This window comes from Ranitomeya variabilis, chromosome 7 (assembly GCF_051348905.1).
Source record: "Ranitomeya variabilis isolate aRanVar5 chromosome 7, aRanVar5.hap1, whole genome shotgun sequence".
Taxonomy (NCBI): domain Eukaryota; kingdom Metazoa; phylum Chordata; class Amphibia; order Anura; family Dendrobatidae; genus Ranitomeya; species Ranitomeya variabilis.
The window spans coordinates 37,106,948-37,129,524 of record NC_135238.1 but is presented as its reverse complement, the minus strand read 5'-3'; the positions used below and the strand labels follow the sequence as shown (position 1 = coordinate 37,129,524).

The window sequence follows — 22,577 nt, the reverse complement described above, 5'->3', positions numbered from 1 at the left end:
GTGACGTGTGACCCTGTGGCCGAAAGTAACAGTGAAATGGTAAATGCAGAACTATTTATACCAACACCACAATCATACTCAGTCAGCACAGAAGGTCTTGTGCTGGGGGCAGAGCAGAGGCACCGATGTTTGGGCACTGCTAGGGATCAATTTTTGGATTTTAAGATGCACCACAGGTTTAGGCAACATAAGTTCTACCAATCAAAACTGTCCTGGCAGTATAAAAAAGTGTGTGTGAGGTCAATGTCACAATTGATAATGACCTACAGGGCAGAATAGGGAGGCAATTGTTAGTGTTTCTCCTCAGTGTGTCTTATAAATCCAATCCAAGACCAATGTCTTCTCTTATTGGACTTGTTCACTTTTCCCATCTTTTTCATCTGGCTTAGACCACTATGAAGACTTCTTCCAGCCACAATTTGTGTCTGCAGAGTTAAGTTCACTGAAATTTTGCATCCTTGATCTGTATTCGTGCCCTTAGGTCCAAAAGTCTCTTACCCTGCGTAACTATTAGGCAGCTTTGGAGAGGGAGTTGCCCAGGACCCCCTTCCTCATGCCAGCCCTGTAGTCAGTAATTGTACTCGTATCTCTGCCTTCGCATATAATACAACTAGGAAATCTAATTCCTCTATAGATGGCTTTCTTGCACAGGTACTAACCTCCCAATACCAAATGAGGTGGGTTTAACAGGGGCTGGGACCTTGTATGTGAACGACCACATAGCCACTACATGGCATATCTCTTTACTTAGTATTTTTATTTTGGTATTTTAATATTATTAAAAGTTATTACTGGAATCATGCCAATCATTTAATCAAAATTGAGTTTTTACATACATTCATCATTTGAAAACATTTAACCCCTTCAAGTCGCGGCCCTTTTTCGTTTTTGCGTTTTCGTTTTTCACTCCCCTCCTTCCCAGAGCCATAACTTTTTTATTTTTCCGTCAATTTGGCCATGTGAGGGCTTATTTTTTGCGGGACGAGTTGTACTTTTGAACGACACCATTGGTTTTACCATGTCTTTTACTAGAAAACGGGAAAAAAATTCCAAGTGCGGTGAAATTGCAAAAAAGTGCAATCCCACACTTGTTTTTTGTTTGGCTTTTTTGCTAGGTTCACTAAATGCTAAAACCTGCTATTGTGATTCTCTAGGTCATTACAAGTTCATAGACACCTAAAAGGTGTAGGTTATTTTTTATCCCAGTGGTGAATAAAAATTCAAAACTTTGCTTTAAAAAAAAAAAAAAAAAAAGTGCCATTTTCCGATACCCGTAGCGTCTCCATTTTTCGTGATCTGGGGTCGAGTGAGGGCTTATTTTTTGCGTGCCGAGCTGACATTTTTAATAATATCACTTTTGTGCAGATACGTTCTTTTGATCGCCCGTTATTGCATTTTAATGCAATGTTGTGGCGACCAAAAAAACGTAATTCTGGCGTTTTGAATTTCTTTCTCGCTATGCTGTTTAGCGATCAGGTTAATGCTTTTTTTATTGATAGATCGGGCGATTCTGAACGTGGCGATACCAAATACGTGTAGGTTTGATTTTTTTTTATTGTTTTATTTAGGATGGGGTGAAAGGGGGGTGATTTAAACTTTTATGTTTTATACATTTTTTTCATATTTTTAAAAACTTTTTTTTTTACGTGTGCCATGCTTCAATAGCCTCCATGGGAGGCTAGAAGCTGGCACAACTCGATTGGCTCAGCTACATAGCAGCGATCATCAGATCGCTCCTATGTAGCTGACATGCAAGTGTGCTGTGAGCGCCGACCACAAGGGGGCGCTCACAGCAGGCCGGCATCAGTAACCATAGAGGTCTCAAGGACCTCTATGGTTACCATCCTGACACATCGCTGACCCCCGATCATGTGACGGGGGTTGGCGATGACGTCATTTCCGGCCGCCCGGCCGGATGCGGTAGTTAAATGCCGCTGTCTGCGTTTGACAGCGGCATTTAACAGGTTAATAGCGGCGGGTGAATAGCGATTTCACCCGCCACTATTGCGCGCACATGTCAGCTGTACAAAACAGCTGACATGTCGCGACTTTGATGTGGGCTCAGCGCCGGAGCCCACATCAAAAGGGGAGACACGGCATGCGCAGTACATGTACGGCGCATGTCGTGAAGGGGTTAAGAGATATAACTTTGTTGACACAGTTCTGAAAGCACATATGTCAAACTCTGTCTCGCGGGCCAAATGTAACCGACAGGATGAGTATATTTGGCCCACAGTGCTGGGCGGGTCTCCTGCCGACATTGCACTTTCAACTAGATCTGCATCTTAGATGTCGATACAGTTGAAAGCAATGATGGAGGAGGGAGCGTCAGCTGACGCTCTCCCATGATTCCCCCTGTGCGTCTGACATCTCAGCGCAGCGGGCGCAATTATGTCATTGCAATGCGCCCTCCGCATCGATATATGCAGAGGATCTGATGACACCATGAAGAGACCTGAGCAGTGTTGGGAACGGGCAAAAGTGAGTACTGTTGAGGAATTCACTGTGGGTGCATTATACTGTGTTTGGGGGCACTATTGTTTGCATCACACTTTATTATTCAAGGTTTTTTATCATTTGTTATCAGAAATTTAAATTAAGCTATTGAGCCATATGTTTTTTCCGAGATCACATCTCCGAAGACCTTCAGTTTATCCCGACAGACCTTTCAGACAAGCGGAGCATATTTGTAAAGTTTTCAGACATTTCTTGAAACAATTGGGGCTCCATTTAACAATCTCCTTCTGATACTAATCAATAACAGGATTGTGAATCTGCAACCATGGAAGCCTCAGTACCAACCCAGCAGGTAAATCATCCAACACAAAACAGGAGATAGATTCAGAGTGAAGTGCTCCCACTTGGAGAGTGAAATCCACCTTTACCCGCTTGACAAAATTCCGGGCTAAAGGTGTCCTGTCAAGGGTGAATATTTGAATGGGCCTTTCTAAACTGATTGTCCTTAACTCTAAATTAAAAACCAGTCCCGAATCAATAAAGCTAGCAGCAGACCTAAAGTCATTGAACACCAATATTGATAACACCTGGTTCTCAAAGGATAACACTGTATTTATCAGTACTTTACCAGAGTAAGATTTTGTCTATGTGTTTTTTCACAACACGAAAATTGTCAACGCTAACCTCCAATGGATCCATCTTCGGCAAATGGACCTGCTGCAGGTAAGTATGACGGATAGCCTACTGTTCAACACATCTCTCACAGATTCTACAGTCCATTTGTATGGCCTGGGTCATGGACTTTTCCAGAGAACAAAGGGCGTCATGAAGAACCAGAGTCCTTAAACGTTTCGGAAAAGTCCTTTGAGGAATTGGCTCCTGAGAGCTGCATAATTCCACAGAACTTCAGTGGACCACTGACGGAACTTAGTACAGTAGTCCTCAACTGTTCGACCTCCCTGTGCCGAGTTCATGATCTTAGTCATATATCAGACCTAAACTGTCAAAAAAGGCATCAACAGAGAACTGTTTGGGGCTTGAGGGGACAATGAAAATGCCCAGTTCTGAAGACACCTTCTCAGTAGAGACATAGTTATTCCCACTCCTCCCCTGAAAGCCAGATGCACATGGTAAAAAATAACTGACAGCTTTCCCTAAATGCCCTGGTCTTTCTCTCCTGAAAATTAATCAAAGAGGGTTATTACAGGTTCAAGAGAGATCAACTGTGCATCAGAGGGAACCGACATCACAGCCCATGCTGTCAGTGGATGGCTGTAAGTGGTCTTCAACAAATTCATTATCTGATCATACAATTGGCATTGTGATGATTTTGGAAGGTCAGACTACCAGGAGGATAGTAGATCAGAACAGAAGGTGTTAAAAAGACGGATGGCTAAAACAAGGTCAGACAATGAAAGATTTACAAACAAAACTCAAGGCACAGAGAGACAAACCATACTTAGCTGAATGTACTGTACGTCAGGCAGAGGTCTGGCAGTAACAGCCCAGTAAAGTAGCCTGGCAATCACCTGGCACTTTAAACACCTGGAAACAGCCTGCGCCTCCCAGTCTCAGATTGGACGAGCTGTCATCAACACAGTGACAGCTCAGCACGCCCCTGTACCAGATTGGACGACTGAGTTGTCAATCAAAGTACTGACATCTTCAGCATGTCCCTGTACAAGATTGGATGGCTGAGCTGTCAATAACTGCATCCCAGACACACTGAGGGCTGAAACAGTGACATTTCCTTAATACTGTCATGTCAGACGCTGTTCATACTAGGGCGTTCGACAGACAGCGGTAATTCCGCTTTTGTCCACTATGCGCTCAGTGGCGTCGGCTAGTTTTTGTCTAGCTGTTCCGGGGTTAATTTAGATGGTGCTCGGATTGGAAGCTGGGCCATGCCCACTGCCTTTAAATAGTTCTTCTGAACATTGGGCCTCGCTGATTATAGCTTCTGTCTTGTGCTAGGTTATCTCGGTCTGGAGTGGGGAGCTAGGAGTTGGAGTATCGAATCTGGTTGTGTATTTCCCTTTGTCTTATTTTCTCTGTCCTATATTTGTATTTGTTTTGCCCTGTACACTTATAGCATATTCCTGAGTGACTGCGGCGCAGTGCATATTTTTCTGTTATCCCTGTCTGTGCTTACTGTGGGTATTGATGTGTGGTCTCTTCACTGGGTGGTGGGTGGTGGTTTCAGCCTAGGGTTGAAACAGGAGACAGGGTGAGGATGGAGGCCCAGACATGCACACCATCAGTATAAACTCTGGGAGAGGGTCAGTCAGTGTTTCCCTAGTCTGAGGGAAATCACAGGGGTCCGGGTTATTAGCTCTTGCCTACCTAGGTTTCCCGTGACATTATAATCAGCCAGCATTATTTCCATGGATCCCATGACTTCCATAACCTGCCAGTTGGAGGCGCTGTCCCTACAGGTCACTGAGTTGAGGGGGGCAGTGCAGCAACAGGGACTAGCAGTATCTAATGTGCAAGCCAGAGTGACAGGTAGAGTTGCTGAGCCTAAGTTTCCTCTGCCTGAAAAGTTTGCTGGGGAACGCAGTAAATTTGTTACTTTTCGTGAGGCTTGCAAACTGTATTTCCGTATGCGCCCGATCTCCTCAGGTAATGAGGTTCAGCGTGTGGGCCTGGTGTTGTCTTTATTAAACGGGGATCCCCAAGCATGGGCGTTCTCTTTGCCATCTGATTCTGCTACATGTAACTCGGTGGAGAGTTTTTTTCTGCTCTTGGACACATTTACGATGATCCTGACAGAATGGCTCTAGCAGAATCTAAGATACGCACTATTCGCCAGGGGGAGCATGTTGCAGAGGATTACTGTTCTGAATTTCGCCGCTGGGCGGTCGTCATGCAGTGGAATGATCCCGCGCTGCGAAGTCAGTTTATTCATGGGGTTTCTGGAAGGGTTAAAAAAGCCCTCCTGATGTACGAGACTCCTGCTTCACTAGATTCCGCTATGAGTCTTGTGGTCCGCATTGACCGCCGTTTGCATCAGGGGGAGCATGAGATGCCGCCTCTGGGAGAAGGTTTAGGTTCACGTGAGGTTGCTGCAGGTGAGCCCGCGGAACCTATGCAAATCGCAGTGGTGTCACATGTTAAGCATCGAGCCCCTGTGCTCAGGAAGCAGGGAGCCTGTTTTTACTGTGGTAAAACTTGTCATTTTGTTAATATTTGTCCTCTGCTGTCTAAGAAAAACGCAACGGTGGAAAACTTCTAAGCTCAGAGGGTGTGGAGGAGGCCAATCTGAGCTTATGTATATCCTCCATGGTGGTTTCTCAAAGCATGCTCCCTGCCAAAGTTATTGTCACTGGCAGAGAGCTGCCAATCACTGCTTTTGTGGATAGTGGTTCTGCCACAAATCTCATTGATGAGGAGTTTGCGCACACTGCCGGTTTCAAGATTGAAAAACTGCCTCATCCTATCCGCGTGGTCACCATCAATGCTGCTCCTCTCCTACAGGGGGAGATTACTGAGTTTGTGGCTGAGGTGAAACTCCACATTGGGGTTCTTCATTTTGAGCAGGTTACATGTAAGGTGCTCAAGAGTCTTCCTGCACAAATGGTTCTGGGTTTTCCATGGTTGTCCATGCACAACCCGGTTATTGATTGGAAAACTCAAGACATAATTCAGTGGAGCATTGCCTGGCCACATGTGTTTATGCTGTGACTTCAAGCGTTCCTGAGTCACTTCTGGATTTTGTGGATGTGTTCTCTGAGAAGGGTTGTTCAGAGTTGCCACCACATTGCCCCTATGACTGTACTATCAGGTTTAAACCAGGGGCCAAAGTGCCTAAAGCAAGGATGTTTAACATCTCCGGTCCGGAGAGACAAGCGCTAAAGGATTACATTGCTGAAAGTTTGAGCAAAGGGCACATCAGGCCTTCATCTTCGCCTGTGGCAGCAGGGTTCTTTTTCGTTAAGAAGAAAGATGGCGGACTACGCCCGTGTCTGGATTTCAGGGAGTTGAACCAGATTACGGTTCGTGATCCATACCCTATGCCATTGATACCGGATTTGATTTGTTCAACCAGGTGGCAGGTGCTAAGTGGTTTACCAAGCTTGACCTCAGGAGGGCATACAACCTCATAAGAGTCCGTCAAGGTGATGAGTGGAAGACGGCTTTTAATACCCCTGAGGGTCATTTTGAAAATTTGGTGATGCCATTTGGGTTGACTAACGCACCTGTAGTGTTTCAACATTTCATAAATTATGTGTTCTCGCATGTTTTGGGGAAATTCGTTATTGTATACCTAGATGACATTCTCATATATTCTTGCGACCATGATACTCATTTGGATCATGTCAGGTAGGTGTTACAGCTTCTCAGAGAGAATAAGCTATATGCAAAACTTGAGAAATGTGTATTTTCTGTTCAAGAGTTGCCTTTCTAGGGTTATGTTGTGTCTGCTTCTGGTTTTAAAATGGACGCCATTAAGGTGCAAGCGGTGCTGCATTGGGAACGGCCTGATAACCTGAAAGCACTTCAGCGGTTCCTTGGGTTTTCAAACTACTACAGAAAGTTTATCAAAGATTTTTCTATCATTGCTAAACCGCTAACTGACATGACTAAAAAGTGTACCAATTTCTCCGTTTGGCCTGAGGCTGCTGTGTGCGCATTTGAATTTCTTAAGAACAGTTTTGTTTCAGCCCCCATTCTTGTGCAGCCAGACGTATCAAAACCTTTTGTTGTGGAAGTCGATGGGTCTGAGGTTGGTGTGGGGGCGGTACTGTCACAAGGCTCATCCTTGAGCGATTTGCGTCCATGCGCCTATTTCTCCAAGAAACTGTCGCCCGCCGAACGTAACTACGATATCGGCAACAGGGAGTTATTGGCAAACAAGTTGGCTTTTGAGGAATGGCGACACTTCTTGGAGGGGTCGGTTCATCAGGTTACTTTTATTACCGACCATAAGAATTTGCTTTATTTGGAGTCTGCCAAGCGTCTGTCTCCCAGGCAGGCTCGCTGGGCATTGTTTTTCACGCGGTTCAAGTTTGTTGTCACTTACAGACCTGGGTCTAAAAACTCTAAGGCGGATGCTCTGTCCAGGTGTTTTCCGGGGGGAGAACCTCGGGAAGATCCAGTATCCATCCTCCAAAAGGGTGTTGTGGTTTCGGCTCTCACTACCGAGGTTGAGGCTGAGATTGCCGAGGCTCAGAAGGAGGTACCATCTGAGCTTCCCATCAACAAATCATTTGTACCGCTTCATCTCAGCTTAAAGGTTTTGGCGGAGCATCATGATGCTGTGCTGGCTGGCCACCCAGGGGTTAGGGGTACCTTGGAGTTGGTGTCACGTTGGTTTTGGTGGCCCAAGATCCGACAGGACGTGGTCTCATACGTGTCAGCTTGCACCACGTGCGCTAGGGCTAAGACGCCCCGCTCCCGTCCTGTTGGCACACTACTTCCTCTCGAGGTACCTAGTAAGCCATGGACGGAAATCTCCATGGATTTTATCACTGATTGGCCCTCCTCTGCTGGGAACACGGTCATCTTGGTGATTGTTGATCGGTTCTCAAAAATGTTGCACTTTGTATCTTTGCCTTCGTTGCCTAACTGTTATGGTCCTGGTGGTTAGGACACATGAAATGACCTGATAGCTAAACTATAAATAAAGGACAAGCTCTGGGAATGTGGGAACTTTACTGACCACAATCCTGATCCTATCAACACACACTATAGGCAGCCGTGGAGCGTTCCTGACTCTGCCTAGACGCCTCATCACAGCCTGAGAACTAGCTATCCCTAGAGAGAAACAAAGCCTCATTTGCCTCAGAGAAATTTCCCCAAAAGTTTAGACAGCCCCCCACAAATAGTAATGGTGAGGTAAGGGGAAAACACAAACATAGAAATGAAAACAGGTTTTAGCAAATGAGGCCCGCTAAATGCTAAATAGTCAGAAGATAGCAAGGAATCTGTGCGGTCAGTATAAAATACTACAAAAATTATCCACGCAGAGAATACAAAAGACCCCCACACCGACTCACGATGTGAGGGGCGCAACTCTGCAACCCAGAACTTCCAGCTAGCAGGAAAATAGCATATAAGCAAGCTGGACTGAACACATCATATACTGAGAAACATATTCAAAAAAGCAATGAGCAAAAATGAACTAGCATGAACTTAGCTTCTCCAAGAGGAGACAGGTCACAAGGGAAGTCCCAGAGAGATCAGAACCAGTACAGAATACAACAACAGCAGGCAACAAGTAAAGGTCCAGGTGGAGTTAAATAGTCAGCCAGCATAGCAGAAAACGAGGCAGCTGGGGCCCAGCTAAGACCAGCCGTAACACTCAAAGCCACCAGAGGGAGCCCACGAACAGAACCCACAAAGTACCACTCATGACCACAGGAGGGAGCCTGAGAACGGAATTCACAACACCTAACGGTAAGACTCTGGCTCAGGTATTTGTGCAGGAGGTGGTCAGACTTCATGGGGTTCTGTCTGACATCGTGTCTGATAGGGGTACTCAGTTTGTGGCAAAATTTTGGAAAGCATTTTGCTCACGGCTGGGGATCAAGTTGTCTCATTCTTCGGCGTTTCATCCTCAGTCAAATGGTCAGACCGAGCGTATGAACCAAAATTTGGAACAGTACTTACGCTGCTTTGTGTCTGATAACCAGGAGGAGTGGTCGTAGTTCCTTCCTTTGGCTGAGTTTGCCATCAATAATCACCGCCAGGAGTCGTCTGGGGAGTCTCCGTTTTTTTGTGTTTACGGGCTACATCCTCAATTTTGTACTTTGAGTCAGGGGGGCTCTTCCAGCGTCCCGGAGGAAGACCAGTTAGGAGCACAACTATCATCAGTCTGGAGGAGAGTTAAACAGCGCCTGTTGAGCGTGGGTGCTAGGTACAAACGTGTGGCTGACAGTAGGCGTGTGCCAGGTCCAGACTTGAGTGTGGATGACTGGGTGTGGTTATCCACAAAAAACATAAGACTCAAGATACCATCCCTTAAATTGGGTCCAAGGTTTATTGGTCCATTTAGGGTCGCCGCCGTCATTAACACAGTAGCGTACCGATTGGAGCTTCCTACGGTGTATAAGATACACAACGTGTCCCACAGATCGTTGCTAAAAAAGACGGTGGGTCTTGTGGACGCAACACCAATGCCTTCTCCAGTCTTGGTGGATGGTAATTTGGAATTTGAATGTTGTGAATTCCGCTCTTGGGCTCCCTCCGGTGGTTTTAAGTGGTACTGCTGCTCCTTGGAATTAGCAGTCAGCAGCTGCTTCCACTGATTGTCTTTCTGGCTCGGCTATTTAACCTGGTTCTATCTTTCAGCCTGTGCCAGTTGTCAATGGTTCCTGGTTGGATTCACATCTCTGCTTGGATTTCCCTGATATTCTGACCAGTTCAGCAAAGATAAGTCCTAGCCTTGTTCTTTTGCAGTCCACTTTTTGTGGACTTAATCGTTCTGCACTTTCTATGTTTTTTCTAGTCCAGCTTGTCAGTATGGATTATTTCAGTTAAGCTGGAAGCTCTGGGAAGCAGATTTACCCTCCACACCTTTATTCAGGTGTGAAGTTTTTTGTAAACACTGTGGTGGATTTTTCTAGTTTTTTAATACTGACCACACAGTATTCTGTCCTGTTCTATCTATCTAGCAAGATTGGCCTCCTTTGCTACATCCTGGTTTCATTCTGCGTATGTCATTTCCCTCTCCACTCACAGTCAATATTTGTGGGGGGCTCTCTAACCTTTGGGGATTTTCTCTGAGGCAAGATAGCTTTCCTGTTTCTATCTTTAGGGTTAGTTAATCCTCCGGCTGTGACGAGGTGTCTAGGGAGTGACAGGAACATCCCACGGCTACTTCTAGTGTGTGTGTTAAGCTCAGGAATTGCGGTCAGTACAGGTACCACTTCCTCCAGAGCATGTCCCATGTTGCTCCTAAACCACCAGGTCATAACAGTACAACTGGCCAAAAATGAATTAAATGCATCTCAAAAGAAGGAAAAAAAAATTCTGAGCCATTTTTTTTCTGCAGTCTGTTTGGTCTTTTTTTCCTCATAATCTCTGGGTGGTTCAGGATTGTGGCGCTGGCATGGATATTCAGGGTTTGTTTTCTCGTGTGGATCAACTTGCTGCACGAGTACAGAGTATCCAAGATTATGTTGTCCAGACTCCGACTTTAGAGCCTAAAATTCCTACTCCTGATGTGTTTTTTGGGGATAGATCCAAGTTTTTGAACCTTAAAAATAACTGCAAATTGTTTTTTGCTTTGAAACCCCGTTCCTCTGGTGATCCCATTCAGCAGGTTAAAATTGTTATCTCTCTGCTGCGTGGTGACCCTCAGGACTGGGCATTCTCCCTTGAATCAGGGGATCCGGCATTGCTTAATGTAGACGCATTTTTTCAAGTGCTCGGATTATTGTATGACGAACCTAATTCTGTGGATCATGCAGAAAAAATCTTGTTGGCCCTATGTCAGGGTCAGGAAGCGGCAGAATTATACTGCCAGAAATTTAGAAAATGGTCTGTGCTCACAAAATGGAATGAGGATGCTCTGGCAGCAATTTTCAGAAAGGGTCTTTCTGAAGCCCTTAAAGATGTTATGGTGGGGTTCCCCACGCCTGCTGGTTTGAGCGAATCTATGTCTCTAGCCATTCAGATTGGTCGGCGCCTGCGCGAGCGCAAAGTTGTGCACCATATGGCAGTGTCCTCTGAGCGGAGTCCTGATCCTATGCAATGTTATAGGATTTTGACTAGAGCAGAACGGCAGGGATTCAGACATCAGAATAGGCTGTGTTTTTACTGTGGTGATTCTGCTCATGTTATTTCTGATTGCCCTAAGCATACTAAGAGGGTAGCTAGGTCTGTTACCATCAGTACTGTACAGCCTAAATTTCTCTTATCTGTGACCCTGATTTGCTTATTATCGTCCTTTTCTGTCATGGCATTTGTGGATTCAGGCGCTGCCCTGAACTTGATGGACTTGGAATGGTTTTTCCCTGCAGCCTTTGCAGAGTCCTATTCCTTTGAGGGGCATTGATGCTACACCGTTGTCCAAGAATAAACCTCAGTATTGGACTCAGCTGACAATGTGCATGGCTCCAGCACATCAGGAAGATTGCCGTTTTCTGGTGTTGCATAACTTGCATGATGTTGTTGTACTGGGTTTTCCATGGTTACAGGAACATAATCCGGTGCTGGATTGGAAATCTATGTCTGTGACTAGTTGGGGTTGTCAAGGGGTACATAGTGATGTTCCTTTGATGTCAATTTCCTCTTCCCCCTCTTCTGAAGTCCCTGAGTTTTTGTTGGATTTCCAGGATGTATTTGATGAGCCCAAGTCCAGTTCCCTTCCTCCACATAGGGACTGTGATTGTGCTATTAACTTGATTCCTGGCTGTGTTATGGACCTGGTGGTTAGGAGCACCCGGAATGACCTGATGGTTAAACTATAAGACAGGACAAGCTCTGGGAAGTGGGAGCTCTGCTGACCGCAAACCCTAATCCTATCACACACACTAGAAATAGCCGTGGAGCGTACCTAACTCTGCCTAGATGCCTCTTCACAGCCTAAGAGCTAACTACCCCTAAAGATAGGAAATAAAGCCTTACCTTGCCTCAGAGAAATTCCCCAAAGGAAAAGGCAGCCCCCCACAAATATTGACTGTGAGTTAAGAGGAAAGTCACAAACACAGGAATGAAACAGGTTTTAGCAAAGGAGGCCAGTCTTCACTAAATAGACAGAAAATAGAAAAGGAATCTTTGCGGTCAGCACAAAAAACTACAAAAAACCATGCAGAGTGTGCAAAAAGACCCCCGCACCGACTCACGGTGCGGAGGTGCCACTCTGCACCCCCGAGCTTCCAGCTAGCAAGGCACTATCATGATAGCAAGCTGGACTAGAACTTAGCAAGTACTAAGAAATATATTCAGTACACAATGAACAACAAATGAACTAGCAGGGACTTAGCTTCTGCTGGAGTAGACAGGTCATCAGAAAGATCCAAGAGAGATCTGAACCAGTACTGAGACATTGACAGCTGGCATCAAGTAACGATCTGAGTGGAGTTAAATAGAGAAGCCAGCCTAGCCATAAACGAGGGCAGCTGAGGAAGCAACTTCAAGAACCAGCAGCTCCACTTACAGCCACCAGAGGGAGTCCACGGACAGAACTCACAGAAGTACCATTCATGACCACAGGAGGGAGTTTGAGAACGGAATTCACAACAGTACCCCCCCCTTGAGGAGGGGTCACCGAACCCTCACCAGAGCCCCCAGGCCGATCAGGATGAGCCAAATGAAAGGCACGAACCAAATCGGCAGCATGGACATCGGAGGCAACAACCCAGGAATTATCCTCCTGACCATAGCCCTTCCATTTGACCAGGTACTGAAGTTTCCGTCTCGAAACACTAGAATCCCAAATCTTCTCCACCACATACTCCAATTCCCCCTCGACCAACACCGGAGCAGGAGGGTCAACGGAGGGAACCATAGGCGCCACATATCTCCGCAACAACGACCTATGGAACACATTATGGATGGCAAAAGAAGCTGGAAGGGCCAAACGAAATGACACAGGATTGAGGATTTCAGAAATCTTATAAGGACCAATGAAACGAGGCTTAAACTTAGGAGAAGAAACCTTCATAGGAACATAACAAGATGGCAACCAAACCAAATCCCCAACTCGAAATCGGAGACCCACACAGCGACGACGGTTAGCGAAACGTTGAGCCTTCTCCTGGGACAATGTCAAATTGTCCACTACGTGAGTCCAAATTTGCTGCAACCTGTCCACCACAGAATCCACACCAGGACAGTCCGAAGGCTCAACCTGCCCTGAAGAAAAATGAGGATGAAAACCAGAATTACAAAAAAAGGCAAAACCAAAGTAGCCGAACTGGCCTGATTATTAAGGGCGAACTCAGCCAATGGCAAGAAGGTCACCCAATCATCCTGATCAGCAGAAACAAAGCATCTCAGATAGGTTTCCAAAGTCTGATTGGTTCGTTCGGTTTGGCCATTTGTCTGAGGATGGAAAGCCGAAGAAAAAGACAAATCAATGCCCATCTTAGCACAAAAGGACCACCAAAACCTTGAAACAAACTGGGAACCTCTGTCCGACACAATGTTCTCTGGAATGCCATGCAAACAAACCACATGCTGGAAAAATAATGGAACCAAATCAGAGGAGGAAGGTAATTTAGGCAAGGGTACCAAATGGACCATCTTAGAGAAGCGATCACAAACCACCCAGATGACCGACATCCTTTGAGAGACAGGGAGATCTGAAATAAAATCCATGGAAACATGCGTCCAGGGCCTTTTCGGGACCGGCAATGGCAAAAGTAACCCACTGGCACGAGAACAGCAGGGCTTGGCTCGAGCACAAGTCCCACAGGACTGCACAAAAGAACGCACATCCCGTGACAAGGAAGGCCACCAAAAGGACCTAGCCACCAAATCTCTGGTACCAAAACTCCCAGGATGACCGGCCAACACCGAACAATGAACCTCAGAGATAACTCTACTAGTCCATCTATCGGGGACAAACAGTTTCTCCGCTGGACAACGGTCAGGTCTATCAGCCTGAAACTCCTGCAGCACCCGCCGCAAATCAGGGGAGATGGCAGACAGAATTACCCCCTCTTTGAGAATACCAGCCGGCTCAGGAAGTCCCGGAGAATCAGGCACAAAACTCCTTGAAAGGGCATCAGCCTTCGCATTTTTAGAACCCGGAAGGTATGAAACCACAAAATCGAAACGGGAGAAAAACAGCGACCATCGAGCCTGTCTAGGATTCAACCGCTTGGCAGACTCGAGATAAGTCAGATTCTTGTGATCCGTTAAGACCACCACGCCATGCTTGGCTCCTTCAAGCCAATGTCGCCACTCCTCGAATGCCCACTTCATAGCCAACAACTCCCGATTGCCAACATCATAATTACGCTCAGCAGGTGAAAACTTTCTAGAAAAGAAAGCACATGGCTTCATCACAGAGCCATCAGAACTTCTTTGAGACAAAACAGCCCCTGCTCCAATCTCAGAAGCATCAACCTCGACCTGAAAAGGGAGCGAAACATCTGGCTGACACAACTCAGGGGCCGAAGACAAACGACGTTTCAACTCCTGAAAAGCCTCAACGGCCGCAGAGGACCAATTCACCACATCCGCACCTTTCTTGGTCAAATCAGTCAACGGTTTAACAACACTAGAAAAATTAGCGATGAAGCGACGGTAAAAATTAGCAAAGCCCAGGAATTTCTGAAGGCTCTTCACAGATGTAGGCTCAGTACAATCATAAATGGCCTGAACTTTAACAGGATCCATCTCGATAGTAGAAGGGGAAAAAATGAAGCCCAAAAAGGAAACCTTCTGAACTCCGAAGAGACATTTAGACCCCTTCACAAACAAGGAATTAGCACGAAGGACCTGGAACACCATTCTGACCTGCTTCACATGAGACTCCCAATCATCCGAAAAGACCAAAATATCATCCAAATATACAATCATGAATTTTTCCAGATACTTTCGGAAGATGTCATGCATAAAGGACTGAAACACAGATGGAGCATTAGAAAGCCCGAATGGCATCACCAGGTACTCAAAATGGCCCTCGGGCGTATTAAATGCTGTTTTCCATTCATCGCCCTGTTTAATATGCACAAGATTATACGCCCCTCGAAGATCTATCTTGGTGAACCAACTAGCCCCCTTAATCCGAGCAAACAAATCAGACAGCAGAGGCAAAGGGTACTGAAATTTGACCGTGATTTTATTGAGAAGACGGTAATCTATACAAGGTCTCAGAGAACCATCCTTCTTGGCCACAAAAAAGAACCCTGCTCCCAACGGTGACGACGACGGGCGAATATGCCCTTTCTCCAAGGACTCCTTTATATAACTCCGCATAGCGGCGTGTTCTGGCACAGATAAATTGAAAAGTCGGCCCTTAGGAAACTTACTACCAGGAATCAAATTAATAGCACAATCACAATCCCTATGAGGAGGTAGGGCACTGGATTTGGGCTCATCAAATACATCCCGGTAATCCGACAAAAACTCAGGGACTTCAGAAGGAGTGGAAGAAGAAATTGACCACAATGGAACATCACCATGTACCCCTTGACAACCCCAACTGGACACAGACATTGATTTCCAATCCAATACTGGATTATGGACCTGTAGCCATGGCAAACCCAACACGACCACATCATGCAAATTATGCAACACCGAAAAGCGAATATCTTCCTGATGTGCAGGAGCCATGCACATGGTCAACTGAGTCCAGTACTGAGGCTTATTCTTGGCCAAAGGCGTAGCATCAATTCCCCTTAATGGAATAGGATACTGCAAGGGCTCCAAGAAAAGACCCCAGCGCCTGGCAAACTCCAAGTCCATCAAATTCAAGGCAGCGCCTGAATCCACAAATGCCATAACAGAGTAGGACGACAAAGAGCAAATCAGAGTAACGGACAAGAGAAATTTAGGCTGTACAGTACCAATGGTGACAGACCTAGCGAACCGCTTAGTGCGCTTAGGACAATCAGAGATAGCATGAGTGGAGTCACCACAGTAAAAACACAGCCCTTTCTGATGTCTGTGTTCTTGCCGTTCAGCTCTGGTCAAAGTCCTATCACATTGCATAGGCTCAGGCCTCTGCTCAGAGGATACCGCCAAATGGTGCACAACTTTGCGCTCACACAAGCGCCGATCGATCTGAATGGCCAAGGACATTGATTCATTCAGACCAGCAGGCGTGGGGAACCCCACCATAACATCCTTAAGGGCTTCAGAAAGACCCTTTCTGAAAATTGCTGCCAGGGCACACTCATTCCATTGAGTAAGCACAGACCACTTTCTAAACTTCTGGCAATATACCTCTGCTTCATCCTGACCCTGACACAAAGCCAGCAAGATTTTCTCTGCCTGATCCACAGAATTAGGTTCGTCATAAAGCAATCCAAGAGCCAGAAAAAATGCATCTACATTAACCAATGCAGGATCTCCTGACGCAAGGGAGGATGCCCAGTCTTGAGGGTCGCCACGTGACAAAGAAATAATGATTTTTACTTGCTGAATGGGGTCACCAGAGGAGCGGGGTTTCAAAGCAAGAAACAGTCGACAATTATTTTTGAAATTCAGAAACTTAGATCTATCCCCAGAAAACAAATCAGGAATTGTAATTCTAGGCTCTAACATCGGATTCTGAACTACATAATCTTGAATGCTTTGCACCCTTGCAGCGAGTTGATCCACACAAGAGGACAGACCCTGAATGTCCATATCTACACCTGAGTCCTGAACCACCCAGAGGTTAAGGGGAAAAGAAAGACAAAACACACTGCAGAGAAAAAAATGGTCTCAGAACTTCTCTTATCCCTCTATTGAGATGCATTAACACTTTGTAGGCCAGCTGTACTGTTATGGACCTGGTGGTTAGGAGCACCCGGAATGACCTGATTGTTAAACTATAAGACAGGACAAGCTCTGGGAAGTGGGAGCTCTGCTGACCGCAAACCCTAATCCTATCACACACACTAGAAATAGCCGTGGAGCGTACCTAACTCTGCCTAGACGCCTCTTCACAGCCTAAGAGCTAACTACCCCTAAAGATAGGAAATAAAGCCTTACCTTGCCTCAGAGAAATTCCCCAAAGGAAAAGGCAGCCCCCCACAAATATTGACTGTGAGTTTAGAGGAAAGTCACAAACACAGGAATGAAACAGGTTTTAGCAAAGAAGGCCAGTCTTCACTAAATAGACAGAAAATAGAAAAGGGATCTTTGCGGTCAGCACAAAAAACTACAAAAAACCATGCAGAGTGTGCAAAAAGACCCCCGCACTGACTCACGGTGCGGAGGTGCCACTCTGCACCCCCGAGCTTCCAGCTAGCAAGGCACTATCATGATAGCAAGCTGGACTAGAACTTAGCAAGTACTAAGAAATATATTCAGTACACAATGAACAACAAATGAACTAGCAGGGACTTAGCTTCTGCTGGAGTAGACAGGTCATCAGAAAGATCCAAGAGAGATCTGAACCAGTACTGAGACATTGACAGCTGGCATCAAGTAACGATCTGAGTGGAGTTAAATAGAGAAGCCAGCCTAGCCATAAACGAGGGCAGCTGAGGAAGCAACTTCAAGAACCAGCAGCTCCACTTACAGCCACCAGAGGGAGTCCACGGACAGAACTCACAGAAGTACCATTCATGACCACAGGAGGGAGTTCAAGAACGGAATTCACAACAGTACCCCCCCTTCAGGAGGGGTCACAGAACCCTCACCAGAGCCCCCAGGCCGATCAGGACGAGCCAAATGAAAGGCACGAACCAAATCGGCAGCATGGACATCGGAGGCAACAATCCAGGAATTATCCTCCTGACTATAGCCCTTCCATTTGACCAGGTACTGAAGTTTCCATCTCGAAACACGAGAATCCCAAATCTTCTCCACCACATACTCCAATTCCCCCTCGACCAACACCGGAGCAGGAGGGTCAACGGAGGGAACCATAGGCGCCACATATCTCCGCAACAACGACCTATGGAACACATTATGGATGGCAAAAGAAGCTGGAAGGGCCAAACGAAATGACACAGGATTGAGGATTTCAGAAATCTTATAAGGACCAATGAAACGAGGCTTAAACTTAGGAGAAGAAACCTTCATAGGAAAATAACGAGATGACAACCAAACCAAATCCCCAACACGAAGTCGGAGACCAACACAGTGACGGCGGTTAGCGAAACGTTGAGCCTTCTCCTGGGACAATGTCAAATTGTCCACTATGTGAGTCCAAATTTGCTGCAACCTGTCCACCACAGAAACCACACCAGGACAGTCCGAAGGCTCAACCTGCCCTGAAGAAAAACGAGGATGAAAACCAGAATTACAAAAAAAGGCGAAACCAAAGTATCCAAACTGGCCTGATTATTAAGGGCGAACTCAGCCAATGGTAAGAAGGTCACCCAATCATCCTGATCAGCAGAAACAAAGCATCTCAGATAGGTTTCCAAAGTCTGATTGGTTCGTTCGGTTTGGCCATTTGTCTGAGGATGGAAAGCCGAAGAAAAAGACAAATCAATGCCCATCTTAGCACAAAAGGACCACCAAAACCTTGAAACAAACTGGGAACCTCTGTCCGACACAATGATCTCCGGAATGCCATGCAAACGAACCACATGCTGGAAAAATAATGGAACCAAATCAGAGGAGGAAGGTAATTTAGGCAAGGGTACCAAATGGACCATCTTAGAGAAGCGATCACAAACCACCCAGATGACCGACATCCTTTGAGAGACAGGGAGATCTGAAATAAAATCCATGGAAACATGCGTCCAGAGCCTTTTCGGGACCGGCAATGGCAAAAGTAACCCACTGGCACGAGAACAGCAGGGCTTGGCCCGAGCACAAGTCCCACAGGACTGCACAAAAGAACGCACATCCCGTGACAAGGAAGGCCACCAAAAGGACCTAGCCACCAAATCTCTGGTACCAAAAATCCCAGGATGACCGGCCAACACCGAACAATGAACCTCAGAGATAACTCTACTAGTCCATCTATCGGGGACAAACAGTTTCTCCGCTGGACAACGGTCAGGTCTATCAGCCTGAAACTCCTGCAGCACCCGCCGCAAATCAGGGGAGATGGAAGACAGAATTACCCCCTCTTTGAGAATACCAGCCGGCTCAGGAAATCCCGGAGAATCAGGCACAAAACTTCTTGAAAGGGCATCAGCCTTCACATTTTTAGAACCCGGAAGGTATGAAACCACAAAATCGAAAAGGGAGAAAAACAGCGACCATCGAGCCTGTCTAGGATTCAACCGCTTGGCAGACTCGAGATAAGTCAGATTCTTGTGATCCGTTAAGACCACCACGCCATGCTTGGCTCCTTCAAGCCAATGTCGCCACTCCTCGAATGCCCACTTCATAGCCAACAACTCCCGATTGCCAACATCATAATTATGCTCAGCAGGCAAAAACTTTCTAGAAAAGAAAGCACATGGCTTCATCACAGAGCCATCAGAACTTCTTTGAGACAAAACAGCCCCTGCTCCAATCTCAGAAGCATCAACCTCGACCTGAAAAGGGAGCGAAACATCTGGCTGACACAACACAGGGGCCAAAGAGAAATGACGTTTCAACTCCTGAAAAGCCTCAACGGCCGCAGAGGACCAATTCACCACATCCGCACCTTTCTTGGTCAAATCAGTCAACGGTTTAACAACACTAGAAAAATTAGCGATGAAGCGACGGTAAAAATTAGCAAAGCCCAGGAATTTCTGAAGGCTCTTCACAGATGTAGGCTCAGTACAATCATAAATGGCCTGAACTTTAAAAGGATACATCTCGATAGTAGAAGGGGAAAAAATGAAGCCCAAAAAGGAAACCTTCTGAACTCCGAAGAGACATTTAGACCCCTTCACAAACAAGGAATTAGCACGAAGGACCTGGAACACCATTCTGACCTGCTTCACATGAGACTCCTAATCATCCGAAAAGACCAAAATATCATCCAAATATACAATCATGAATCTATCCAGATACTTTCGGAAGATGTCATGCATAAAGGACTGAAACACAGATGGAGCATTAGAAAGCCCGAATGGCATCACCAGGTACTCAAAATGGCCCTCGGGCGTATTAAATGCTGTTTTCCATTCATTGCCCTGTTTAATACGCACAAGATTATACGCCCCTCGAAGATCTATCTTGGTGAACCAACTAGCCCCCTTAATCCGAGCAAACAAATCAGATAGCAGAGGCAAAGGGTACTGAAATTTGACCGTGATTTTATTGAGAAGACGGTAATCTACACAAGGTCTCAGAGAACCATCCTTCTTGGCCACAAAAAAGAACCCTGCTCCCAACGGTGACGACGACGGGCGAATATGCCCATTCTCCAAGGACTCCTTTATATAACTCTGCATAGCAGCGTGTTCTGGCACAGATAAATTGAAAAGTCGGCCCTTAGGAAACTTACTACCAGGAATCAAATTAATAGCACAATCACAATCCCTATGAGGAGGTAGGGCACTGGATTTGGGCTCATCAAATACATCCCGGTAATCCGACAAAAACTCAGGGACTTCAGAAGGAGTGGAAGAAGAAATTGACAACAATGGAACATCACCATGTACCCCTTGACAACCCTGTCATGATCTCAATGGCAAGAGATCATAGCATCAGCATATATAGGAACTAGCTCTTGGAAGATGGAAACTGAGCTGACCATGAACTAAACCTAACGCACAACTAGCAGTGGCCGGGTAGCATGCCTACGTTGATTCTAGATGCCCAGCACCAGCCGGAGGACTAAATAAAGCTAGCAGAGGAAAATATTAGTCCTAGCTCACCTCTAGAGAAATACCCCGAAAGGAGACAGAGGCCCCCCACATGTATTGGCGGTGAATCAAGATGAAATAACAAACGTAGTATGAAAATAGGTTTAGCAAACTTGAGGTCCACTTACTACATAGCAGAAGACAGAAAGGACACTTTCATGGTCAGCTTAAAACCCTATCAAAACACCATCCAGAAATTACTTTAAAACTCTGGCATTAACTCATAACACCAGAGTGGCAATTCCTGTTCACAAGAGCTTTCCAGACACAGTAACGAAACTACAGCTGTGAACTGGAACAAAAATGCAAAAACAAACATGGACAAGAGTCCAACTTATCTAGTAGTTGTCTAGGAGCAGGAACAAGCACAGAGAGGCTTCTGATAACATTGTTGACCGGCAAGCAACTAACAGAGCAGCAAGGCTATATAGCGACTCCCACATCTTGATGGGAACAGGTGAACAGAGAAGATGAAGACACCAGTTCAATTCCACCAGTAGCCACCGGGGGAGCCCAGAATCCAAATTCACAACAGTACCCCCCCCTCAAGGAGGGGGCACCGAACCCTCACCAGAACCACCAGGGCGATCAGGATGGGCCCTATGAAAGGCACGAACCAGATCAGAGGCATGAACATCAGATGCATTCACCCAAGAATTATCCTCCTGGCCGTATCCCTTCCACTTGACCAGATACTGGAGTCTCCGTCTGGAAACACGAGAGTCTAAGATTTTCTCCACAACGTACTCCAACTCACCCTCAACCAACACCGGAGCAGGAGGCTCAACGGAAGGCACAACCGGTACCTCATACCTGCGCAATAATGACCGATGAAAAACGTTATGAATAGAAAAGGATGCAGGGAGGTCCAAACGGAAGGAAACAGGGTTAAGAATCTCCAATATCTTATATGGGCCGATGAACCGAGGCTTAAACTTAGGAGAAGAGACCCTCATAGGGACAAAACGAGAAGACAACCACACCAAATCCCCAACAGAAAGCCGAGGACCAACACGACGGTGGCGGTTGGCAAAAAGCTGAGTCTTCTCCTGGGACAACCTCAAATTGTCCACCACCTGCCCCCAGATCTGATGCAATCTCTCCACCACAGCATCCACTCCAAGACAATCCGAAGATTCCACCTGACCAGAGGAAAATCGAGGATGAAACCCCGAATTACAGAAAAACGGGGACACCAAAGTGGCAGAGCTGGCCCGATTATTGAGAGCAAACTCCGCCAATGGCAAAAAAGCAACCCAATCATCCTGGTCAGCAGACACAAAACACCTCAGATATGTCTCCAGGGTCTGATTAATCCGCTCGGTCTGGCCATTCGTCTGAGGATGGAAAGCGGACGAAAAAGATAAATCTATGCCCATCCTAGCACAGAATGCCCGCCAAAATCTAGACACGAATTGGGTCCCTCTGTCAGAAACGATATTCTCAGGAATACCATGCAAACGAACAACATTTTGAAAAAACAGAGGAACCAACTCGGAAGAAGAAGGCAACTTGGGCAGAGGAACCAAATGGACCATCTTAGAGAAACGGTCACACACCACCCAGATGACAGACATCTTCTGAGAAACAGGCAGATCTGAAATAAAATCCATCGAGATGTGCGTCCAAGGCCTCTTAGGAATAGGCAAGGGCAACAACAATCCACTAGCCCGAGAACAACAAGGCTTGGCCCGAGCACAAACGTCACAAGACTGCACAAAGCCTCGCACATCTCGTGACAGGGAAGGCCACCAGAAGGACCTTGCCACCAAATCCCTGGTACCAAAAATGCCAGGATGACCTGCC

General features: G+C 46.2%; 1 protein-coding gene across 1 annotated transcript in view; it reads left to right on the top strand.

Moving 5' to 3' along the window:
* Positions 1-22,577, top strand: part of LOC143785753 (cytochrome P450 2K4-like) — a 157,829-nt gene that overhangs the window by 108,627 nt on the left and 26,625 nt on the right. The window lies entirely within an intron of this gene.